A 10,292-nucleotide genomic window follows, 5' to 3' on the forward strand; every position below is an offset into this window, starting at 1 on the left:
GGCTGCCAGGTAGACTCTTTGATGCCCGATAGATAAGGTGGCAGGGGCAATGCCTATTTTGTGCTGGTGTTTGCCATTGGTGGGCTTACTTCCGGTGAGTGGGGCAGAGTTTGCCAAACTTTCCAGCACTACCTCCCACTGAGGTTACACTGCCTAACAAAACAGCAGAAGCATTCACCCAAACCTCTGGAGAAAGCTGCATGGTGAAATAGCCTGAGCCAAACAGGTGCTAGACAACAAGAAGAAGGACCAAAAGCCCTCCTGTGAATTCACACCAAGAGCACAACATGCATCAGCTTTCTTTGAATGTAGACAGCACCTAACAATTACAATACCATACAAAGATTTCAGTTCATCCTTTTGCCTTGAGACAGTTCTAGGGCAAAAAAGTCAGAAAGAAACATGTGTTGAGTGTCCTGTGTTAAGTGGAGTTGATGCTACGCCTGCTTACACTGTGGACCACACGAGGAAACCTTGGTTTCTTATGGGACAGTCTGCCCAGGGTCCTTCCCCCTTCTTCACCTACTCGATAGAATCTGGAGTGTTGGGTCACACCCAGCGGAATCTAACCTTTCAAGGAGTGCACAGGATAATATGTTTGCTTAGACCGGTGGCATTTATGATTCCACCATAGTGCCAGGGGTGATGGAGAACTCTTCTGCAGATGCTGATGCAGTAAGATTTTAACCTGCAGCAGCCTTTCCCCTCCTGCCTGGCATCCATCAGTACCTCTCCAACCCTGATCCAACTGAGGAAAGAGCTGAAAACACACCCTTTTATAAAGTCCACCTGATTTAACAATAGCCAACAAGCGTTCAGCTGCCTTTTAGGTTAAGTTTGTATTAGGCATGTGCTATATAGGTTTCTGCTACAGGTCATAACAAACATTAGTTCCAATAGACTATATATTCGAGTGTATGCATGCTTTATTAATACCCATAAGTAAATAAATCAATAGAAATACTGCTCGGGACATATAGCGCCCTGGGCGGAACCAAATGTGGCACCCTCTGCCACCTGTCATCGGTGTGTTGGAAAAGCCGGACTGGGAGGCACTGCCCAGGTGAAACATTCACTGTTCATGAACGTATCTCAGATGGACAACCTGCACATCTGGCATGGTTCTGGCCTCCTGGACAACCCTGTTACACAATCACATGCTGAGAACTGGACCCAACACTCCCACAGTACACCAGGCTTGTATTTGCCTCTGTTCAGCGCTCCACTGCTTTTTGACCAGGTTTGAACTATAGAATTATCATATTCATATATACATTTTATATTTATTTATTTTTTAATCTTATTAGGCGCACAGCTACCCAAGGGTTTACCGGCACCGCATGTCAGAATAGAGAGAGAGAAAAAGAAAAGATAGGCTCCACATAATAAACAGCCAGGTTTTTAACCGCATGCGCGCTAGCGGTTTTCCCGCTGTGCGCTGCGTTTTGCGAAAAGCCGCGTTACATGACGAGCTCAGCTCGTCATCAGCGTACGAGCGCCGTAACTGATGACGAGATGAGCTCGTCATCAGCATCGAAGGGGTTAAACACTTACGATAATTCTCGTAAATGGTTTCCGCCCGAAGTGCCATCAGAAGGGAGTTCCACATTGATGGGCTAAGGTAGAGAAGGACCGGCCACCCGTACGGGACATCCTGATCCTAGGCATCGTAAAGTTTGCCTGTGTGGCAGAACGTAAGGAACGTGATGGAAGGTAAAGATGGACTAGAGCATTCAGATATTGAGGCGCTTTGCCACTTTTGATTTTGAACATATAGCTCAGGGCTTTGAACTTTATACGGTTCTCAACCCTGAGCCAATGAAGGTCACGAGGGCGCCTGAAATAGAAGCTGTTTTAGGGCTCTTACAGAGCAACCGGGAAACAGCCATTACAACGCAACTTTCACAACGCACTACCATTACAACAAAACTTTTACAACGCAGGACCCATTACAACACATGCCATTACAACGCAGATGCTATTACAACGCATGCCATTACAACGTAAGTATGGGTAAGTATTTAATTTAATTTTAACCCCTACACTATCCAACACTTACCCTACTATTACACCCCCCTGGAGTTCGAATAGTAATTTTAACCCCTACACTATCCAACATTTACACTACTATTACATTCCCATTAATTAAAATAAAAAAAAATACTTACCCATACTTACGTTGTAATGGCATGCGTTGTAATAGCATCTGCGTTGTAATGGCATGCATTGTAATGGCATGCGTTGTAATGGCATGTGTTGTAATGGATCCTGCGTTGTAAAAGTTTTGTTGTAATGGTATGTGTTGTGAATGTATGCGTTGTAAGGTCATACATTCGAGCAACCTGGCCGCCACATTTTGTACAGTTGCAACTTTCGTACCATATCCTTATTGGCTCCAAGATACAGAATGTTGCCATAGTCCAGCCTAGATGTAATGAGAGCATGGACCACAGTACGTTGTGTGGACAAAGGCATCATCCAAAGGATTTTCCTGAGCCATGTAAGGATAGTAAAACAAGTAGACAACACTTTCACCGCTTGCTGCCTCATTGAGAGTTGGTCATCAATTATGACCCCTAAGTTCCGAACCTGCTGGTTGGGTAGAGGTAAAGCGCCCATTTCAGGTGGCCAATGTTGGGGGCCCCATAGATCTTTATTTTTGCCCAGTATCATCACCTCTGTCTTTTCTCCATTTAGTTTAAGCAGGTTGGCTTGCATCCATCCTGCAATATTCCTAAATCCCGATTGGAGAGAGGATGGCTTGGATGCCCTACCAGTTGATAAAGAAAAGACAATCTGGGTGTCATCAGCGTAGGAAAAGAGAGACAGCCCTAATTCTTCCGTAATCAGTGCCAGAGGCCTAACATAAATGTTGGATAATAAAGGGCTCAGGATCGAGCCTTGAGGGACACCATAGGGTGAAACGTAAGTTTTTGAGCTGGACGTAGGAGAAAAAACTTGAAAAGTGCGATCCGCCAGGAAATCTTTCAGCCAATTAGGTGCTAAGCCTGTCACTCCTAAGCATTTCAAAGCTTGCAAGAGCAGTGTATGAGAGACCGTGTCAAGCGCGGCACTTAGATCAAGGAGTATAAGTGCCACGGTATCACCATTATCCACACGGTTGCGTAACATTTCTGTGACTCCTAATAAGGTAGTCTCCGTTGAAAAGCCTGGTCGAAAACCGGACTTTTGAGCTATGCAGGAATTTATGCGATTCAACAAATAATGATAATTAAATGTTGACATGTTTTTCCAACATTTTCGAGAAGGCCGGGAGCAGAGAAATGAACCAGAAATTAGACAGTTGTGTAGGGTCAGCATTGACTTTTTTTTAAAGTGGAAGGACCATTGCATGCTTCCAAGCAGATGGTACCTTTGCTTCCATTAGGGAGGCATTAAGCAACTCCATAATTAGCAGCAAAGATGATGTTTCAAGTTTCTGGAGCACAGAAAAAGGGACAGGGTCCCTAGGGGAACCAGATTTAAGACTGTCTACAATTTGCTAAAAAGAATTATTATCTAGAGGTGACCAGGTTTCTAGATTGTTAATGGATGTCAAAGATGTTCTAGCCTGAAGATCGATACTAGTAATAGGCTGATCGGGATTATTCATGTGCTGTTGCCCATCAACTGGTTGGGCTTCCTTCAATGTGGCATGGATATTTTCCACTTTGTGGAGAAAGAACCTACATACATGCAAGCTCTCAACAAAAATATTGGTCTCAGATGGGTAATAACTGACACCAAAGCCCTGTAAATGTCCACTTCTACTACATGCCCTATATTTTAGTTAAAGAAACATAAAAAGATCTGTCTGTTTTTGTCAACCGTTATTTTCTAAGGTGAGTGCAGACCCAGGGCTCGCTCATGTTTCATGATTTTCTAATGTGAGCGCAGACCCAGGGCTCGCTCATGTTTCATGATTTTCTAATGTGAGCGCAGACCCAGGGCTCGCTCATGTTTCATGATTTTCTAATGTGAGCGCAGACCCAGGGCTCGCTCATGTTTCATGATTTTCTAATGTGAGCGCAGACCCAGGGCTCGCTTATGTTTCATGATTTTCCAATGTGCTTCCAGACCCAGGGCTCGCTCATGTTTCATGATGTCCCAAGGTGAGCGCAGACCCAGGACTCGCTCATGTTCCATGATGCCCCAAGGTGCGCGCAGACCCAGGGCTCACTCATGTTTCGTGATTTTCTAATGTGAGCGCAGACCCAGGGCTCGCTGATGTTTCATGATTTTCTAATGTGAGTGCAGACCCAGGGCTCGCTCATGTTTCATGATTTTCTAATGTGAGTGCAGACCCAGGACTCGCTTATGTTTCATGATTTCCCGAGGTGAGTGGAGACCAGCGGCAGCCCGTACATGTAAGATTGTTGGGGCGGTGGGGTTGGGTGAGGGGGATTTCGATGGATGATGACCAGGGAAAATTAAATAAATAATTAATTTGCCCTGGTCATTGTCTATTGAAATCCCCCCTCACCCGGCCCCACTGCTCCTACCTGTACAGGCCGCGGCTGGTGCAGACCCAGAACTCCCTCATGTTTCAGGATTTCCCAAATTGAGTGCAGACCCAGGGCTCTCATGTTTCTTGATTTTCCACAGTGAGTTCAGAAACAGGGCTCGCTCATGTTTCATGATGTCCCAAGGTGAGTGCAGACCCAGGACTCGCTCATGTTTCATGATCTCCTGAGGTGAGTGCAGACCCAGGACTCGCTTATGTTTCTTGATTTCCCAAGGTGAGTGCAGACCCAGAACTCGCTCATGTTTCTTGATTTTCCACAGTGAGTTCAGAAACAGGGCTCGCTCATGTTTTACGAAGCCCAAGGTGAGGGCAAACCCAAGACCCTCTCATACTTCATGATTTCCCAAGGTAAGTGCAGACCCAGGGCTCACTCATATTTCATGATGTTCCAAGGTGAGAACAGACCCAGGGCTCATTCATGTTTCATTATTTCTCAAGGTGAGTGCAGACCCAGGGCTCGCCTATATTTCGTAGTGTCCCAAGGTGAGTGCAGAAACAGGACTCACTCATATTTCATGATTTCCTAAGGTGAGTGCAAACTCAGGGCTCGCTGATGTTTCATGATTTTCTAATGTGAGTGCAGATCCCGGGCTCGCTCATATTTCATGATTTCCCAAGGTGAGTGCAGACTCAGGGTTCGCTCATGTTTCATGATTTCCCAAGTTGAGTGCAGACCCAGGGCTCGCTGATGTTTCATGATTTCCCAAGGTAAGTACAGACCCAGGGCTCGCTGATGTTTCATGATTTCCCAAGGTAAGTACAGACCCAGGGATCGCTGATGTTTCATGATTTCCCAAGGTGAGTGCAGACCCAGGGCTCGCTGATGTTTCATGATTTTCTAATGTGAGTGCAGATCCAAGGCTCGCTCATGTTTCATGATTTCTCAAGGTGAGTGCAGACCCAGGGCTCACTCATGTTTTATGATTTCCCAATGTGAGTGCAGACCCAGGGCTCGCTCATGTTTCATGATTTCCCAATGTGAGTGCAGACCCAGGACTCGCTCATGTTTCATGATTTCCCGAGGTGACCAGCGGCAGCCTGTACAGGTAAGATTGTTGGGGCGGTGGGGTTCGGATGAGGGGGATTCTGATGGACGATGACCAGGGAAAATTAAATAAATATTTAATTTGCCCTGGTCATCGTCTATTGAAATCCCCCCTCACCCCACTGCTCCTACCTGTACAGGCCGCGGCTGGTGCAGACCCAGGACTCACTCATGTTTCAGGATTTCCCAAGTTGAGTGCAGACCCAGGGCTCTCTCATGTTTCTTGATTTTCCACAGTGAGTTCAGAAACAGGGCTCGCTCATGTTTTATGAAGCCCCAAGGTGAGTGCCGACCCAGGACCCGCTCATGATTCATGATGCCCCAAGGTAAGTGCAGACCCAGGGCTCGCTCATGTTTCATGATTTCCCAAGGTTGGTGCAGACCCAGGGCTCGCTCATGTTTTATGAAGGCCCAAGGTGAGTGCAGACCCAGGACTCGCTCATGTTTCATGATATCCTAAGGTGAGTGCAGACCCAGGGCTCGCTCATGTTTCATGATTTCCCAAGGTGAGCGCAGACCAGGACTCGCACATGTTTCATGATTTCCTAAGGTGAGTGCAAACTCAGGGCTCGCTCATATTTCATGATGTCCTAAGGTGAGTGCAGACCCAGGGCTCGCTCATGTTTCATGATTTCCTAAGGTGAGTGCAGACCCAGGACTCGCTCATGTTTCATGATTTCCTAAGGTGAGTGCAGACCCAGGGCTCGCTCATGTTTCATGATGTCCTAAGGTGAGTGCAGACCCAGGGCTCGCTCATGTTTCATGATTTCCTAAGGTGAGTGCAGACCCAGTACTCGCTCATGTTTCATGATTTCCCAAGGTGAGTCCAGACCCAGGGCTCGCTCATGTTTCATGATTTCCCAAGGTGAGTGCAGACCCAGGGCTCGCTCATGTTTCATGATTTCCCAAGGTGAGTGCAGATCCAGGGCTTGCTCATGTTTCATGATTTCCCAAGGTGAACGCAGACCCAGGGCTAGCTCATGTTTCATGATTTCCTAAGGTGAACGCAGACCCAGGGCTCGCTCATGTTTCATGATTTCCTAAGGTGAGCGCAGACCAGGACTCGCTCATGTTTCATGATTTCCTAAGGTGAGTGCAGACTCAGGGCTCGCTCATATTTCATGATGTCCTAAGGTGAGTGCGGACCCAGGGCTCGCTCATGTTTCATGATTTCCTAAGGTGAACGCAGACCCAGGGCTCGCTCATGTTTCATGATTTCCTAAGGTGAGTGCAGACCCAGGGCTCGCTCATGTTTCATGATTTCCTAAGGTGAGCGCAGACCAGGACTCGCTCATGTTTCATGATTTCCTAAGGTGAGTGCAGACTCAGGGCTCGCTCATATTTCATGATGTCCTAAGGTGAGCGCAGACCCAGGGCTCGCTCATGTTTCATGATTTCCTAAGGTGAACGCAGACCCAGGGCTCGCTCATGTTTCATGATTTCCTAAGGTGAACGCAGACCCAGGACTCGCTCATGTTTCATGATTTCCTAAGGTGAGCGCAGACCAGGACTCGCTCATGTTTCATGATTTCCTAAGGTGAGTGCAGACTCAGGGCTCGCTCATATTTCATGATGTCCTAAGGTGAGTGCAGACCCAGGGCTCGCTCATGTTTCATGATTTCCTAAGGTGAGTGCAGACCCAGGACTCGCTCATGTTTCATGATTTCCTAAGGTGAGTGCAGACCCAGGGCTCGCTCATGTTTCATGATGTCCTAAGGTGAGTGCAGACCCAGGGCTCGCTCATGTTTCATGATTTCCTAAGGTGAGTGCAGACCCAGTACTCGCTCATGTTTCATGATTTCCCAAGGTGAGTCCAGACCCAGGGCTCGCTCATGTTTCATGATTTCCCAAGGTGAGTGCAGACCCAGGGCTCGCTCATGTTTCATGATTTCCCAAGGTGAGTGCAGATCCAGGGCTTGCTCATGTTTCATGATTTCCTAAGGTGAGTGCAGACCCAGGGCTCGCTCATGTTTCATGATGTCCTAAGGTGAGTGCAAACTCAGGGCTCGCTCATATTTCATGATGTCCTAAGGTGAGTGCAGACCCAGGGCTCGCTCATGTTTCATGATTTCCTAAGGTGAGTGCAGACCCAGGACTCGCTCATGTTTCATGATTTCCTAAGGTGAGTGCAGACCCAGGGCTCGCTCATGTTTCATGATGTCCTAAGGTGAGTGCAGACCCAGGGCTCGCTCATGTTTCATGATTTCCTAAGGTGAGTGCAGACCCAGTACTCGCTCATGTTTCATGATTTCCCAAGGTGAGTCCAGACCCAGGGCTCGCTCATGTTTCATGATTTCCCAAGGTGAGTGCAGACCCAGGGCTCGCTCATGTTTCATGATTTCCCAAGGTGAGTGCAGATCCAGGGCTTGCTCATGTTTCATGATTTCCCAAGGTGAACGCAGACCCAGGGCTAGCTCATGTTTCATGATTTCCTAAGGTGAACGCAGACCCAGGGCTCGCTCATGTTTTATGATTTCCTAAGGTGAGCGCAGACCAGGACTCGCTCATGTTTCATGATTTCCTAAGGTGAGTGCAGACTCGGGGCTCGCTCATATTTCATGATGTCCTAAGGTGAGTGCAGACCCAGGGCTCGCTCATGTTTCATGATTTCCCAAGGTGAGCGCAGACCCAGGACTCGCTCATGTTTCATGATTTCCTAAGGTGAGTGCAGACCCAGGGCCCGCTCATGATTCATGATGCCCCAACGTGAGTGCCGACCCAGGACCCGCTCATGGTTCATGATGCCCCAACGTGAGTGCGGACCCAGGACCCGCTCATGTTTCATGATGTCCTAAGGTGAGTGCAGACCCAGGGCTCGCTCATGATTCATGATGCCCCAAGGTGAGTGCCGACCCAGGACCCGCTCATGTTTCATGATTTCCCAAGGTGAGTGCAGACCCAGGGCTCGCTCATGTTTCATGATTTCCCAAGGTGAGTGCCGACCCAGGACCCGCTCATGTTTCATGATGTCCTAAGGTGAGTGCAGACCCAGGGCTCGCTCATGTTTCATGATTTCCCAAGGTGAGCGCAGACCCAGGACTCGCTCATGTTTCATGATTTCCTAAGGTGAGTGCAGACCCAGGGCCCGCTCATGATTCATGATGCCCCAACGTGAGTGCCGACCCAGGACCCGCTCATAATTCATGATTTCCCAAGGTGAGTGCCGACCCAGGACCCGCTCATGTTTCATGATTTCCCAAAGTGAGTACAGACCCAGGGCTCACTCATGTTTCTCCATTGACGCAAAGCGTGGCTTGAGGCAGAGCCAGGGCCGCCCTGTCTTTGGACCATTAGCACCACTCACTTACAGGCCGATCAATGAAATGTATTTTGGAAGAAAGTCAAGGAAACCTCAATTAGGCGCCGTCCACCGGCCCATAAACAGCACAGCACGAGGCAGGCCTCCTGCTGAAGTGCAGAAGGTAGTACAGTACACGAGGAGTCCTTTTGTTTCTTCGTACATGCTCAGAAGTGTTGAGAACATCGCAGACTGCAGGCAGTGACTGCCAGAGTAGCGGCACATCATAGGGTGCATCTTAAGGGCACTACTACCTATTGAAAATGGAGAAGCAGAGAGGGGTGACATCACAGCGACCATTCCAAATGAAAAGGAGCAACCCTGCAACTGAAGGTTTATACCTGTTCATTGGTATATTACGTATTTGTACATGTATACAATGTGCATTTAATTGCAGTGTGTATTTGTATATGTATGGAATGAGTATTTAACCCCTTCCGTGCGGCGCACGTTCAGCGGATGTCGCGTGCACTACCTCGTTAGTGCTGCGCACGTCCGCTGAACGTTCTGACCCCGCCCTCGAAATAGAACGTTCCGCACCAGCGCCGAACGTTGGGCGCAGCGGAGGGGTTAAAATGCAGTGTTTATTTGTATATGTATGGAATGTGTATTTAATTGCAGTGTGTATTTGCATATGCATACAATGTATTTTTAATTGTGGTATGTATTTGGACATGTATACCGTACCTATGTAATTGTAGTATGGCATTGTTTGTTTCAATTATATGTTTTAACTGACATTTTCACCTAACTATAACATCCATTTAACCATTGTTATTTTAGTCGTTTCTAAGGTTTTATTACTTGAAATACTATTACAGTTCCTAACTGTAATATCATAAAAGCACCTCAAAGCCTTATGTGTCACCTCAGGGCACTACATGATTCTGGTCTGAAATACTCCCAGGACAGGCGTGCATGGTACCAGCCTGAGACATCACTCCCTGAGGCGACTCCTCGGCTAAGGCGGAGGAGCGTCACCCCACTGCTTATCAGCGGGTCAAAAAAGGAAATAGGAAATTATAATAAGCAGTTGCGGTCCATGCAGGCAAAAGCAGGCGGGCCGCATGGGGGAGAGGGGAGATTTCGAGGGACAATGCTGAGGGAAAATTCAATATTTATTTCATTTTCCCTCTGCATCGTCCCTCGAAACCCCCCCCACGCACCCCACCGTCCCACCGCTGTTATCTTCACAGACCGCGGCTGAGAATAACACAATGTATTATCATTTTATTTTTCATTGCGAGCCACGTTAAGGCTGGGCTGGGCTGTCAGAGAAGGGGGAGGAGGAAATATATGCACTTGAGTGCTCATAACGGTTTAGCTGGCTGTCTTGGGCTGGCTAAACAGTCATGCGCACTTAGCATGTTCTCCACCTAGCTGTATTACAGTCTGGGTGGAGAACATGCACAGGCTCCCACTCC

The sequence above is a fragment of the Lissotriton helveticus genome, chromosome 9 (assembly GCF_964261635.1).
Source record: "Lissotriton helveticus chromosome 9, aLisHel1.1, whole genome shotgun sequence".
Taxonomy (NCBI): domain Eukaryota; kingdom Metazoa; phylum Chordata; class Amphibia; order Caudata; family Salamandridae; genus Lissotriton; species Lissotriton helveticus.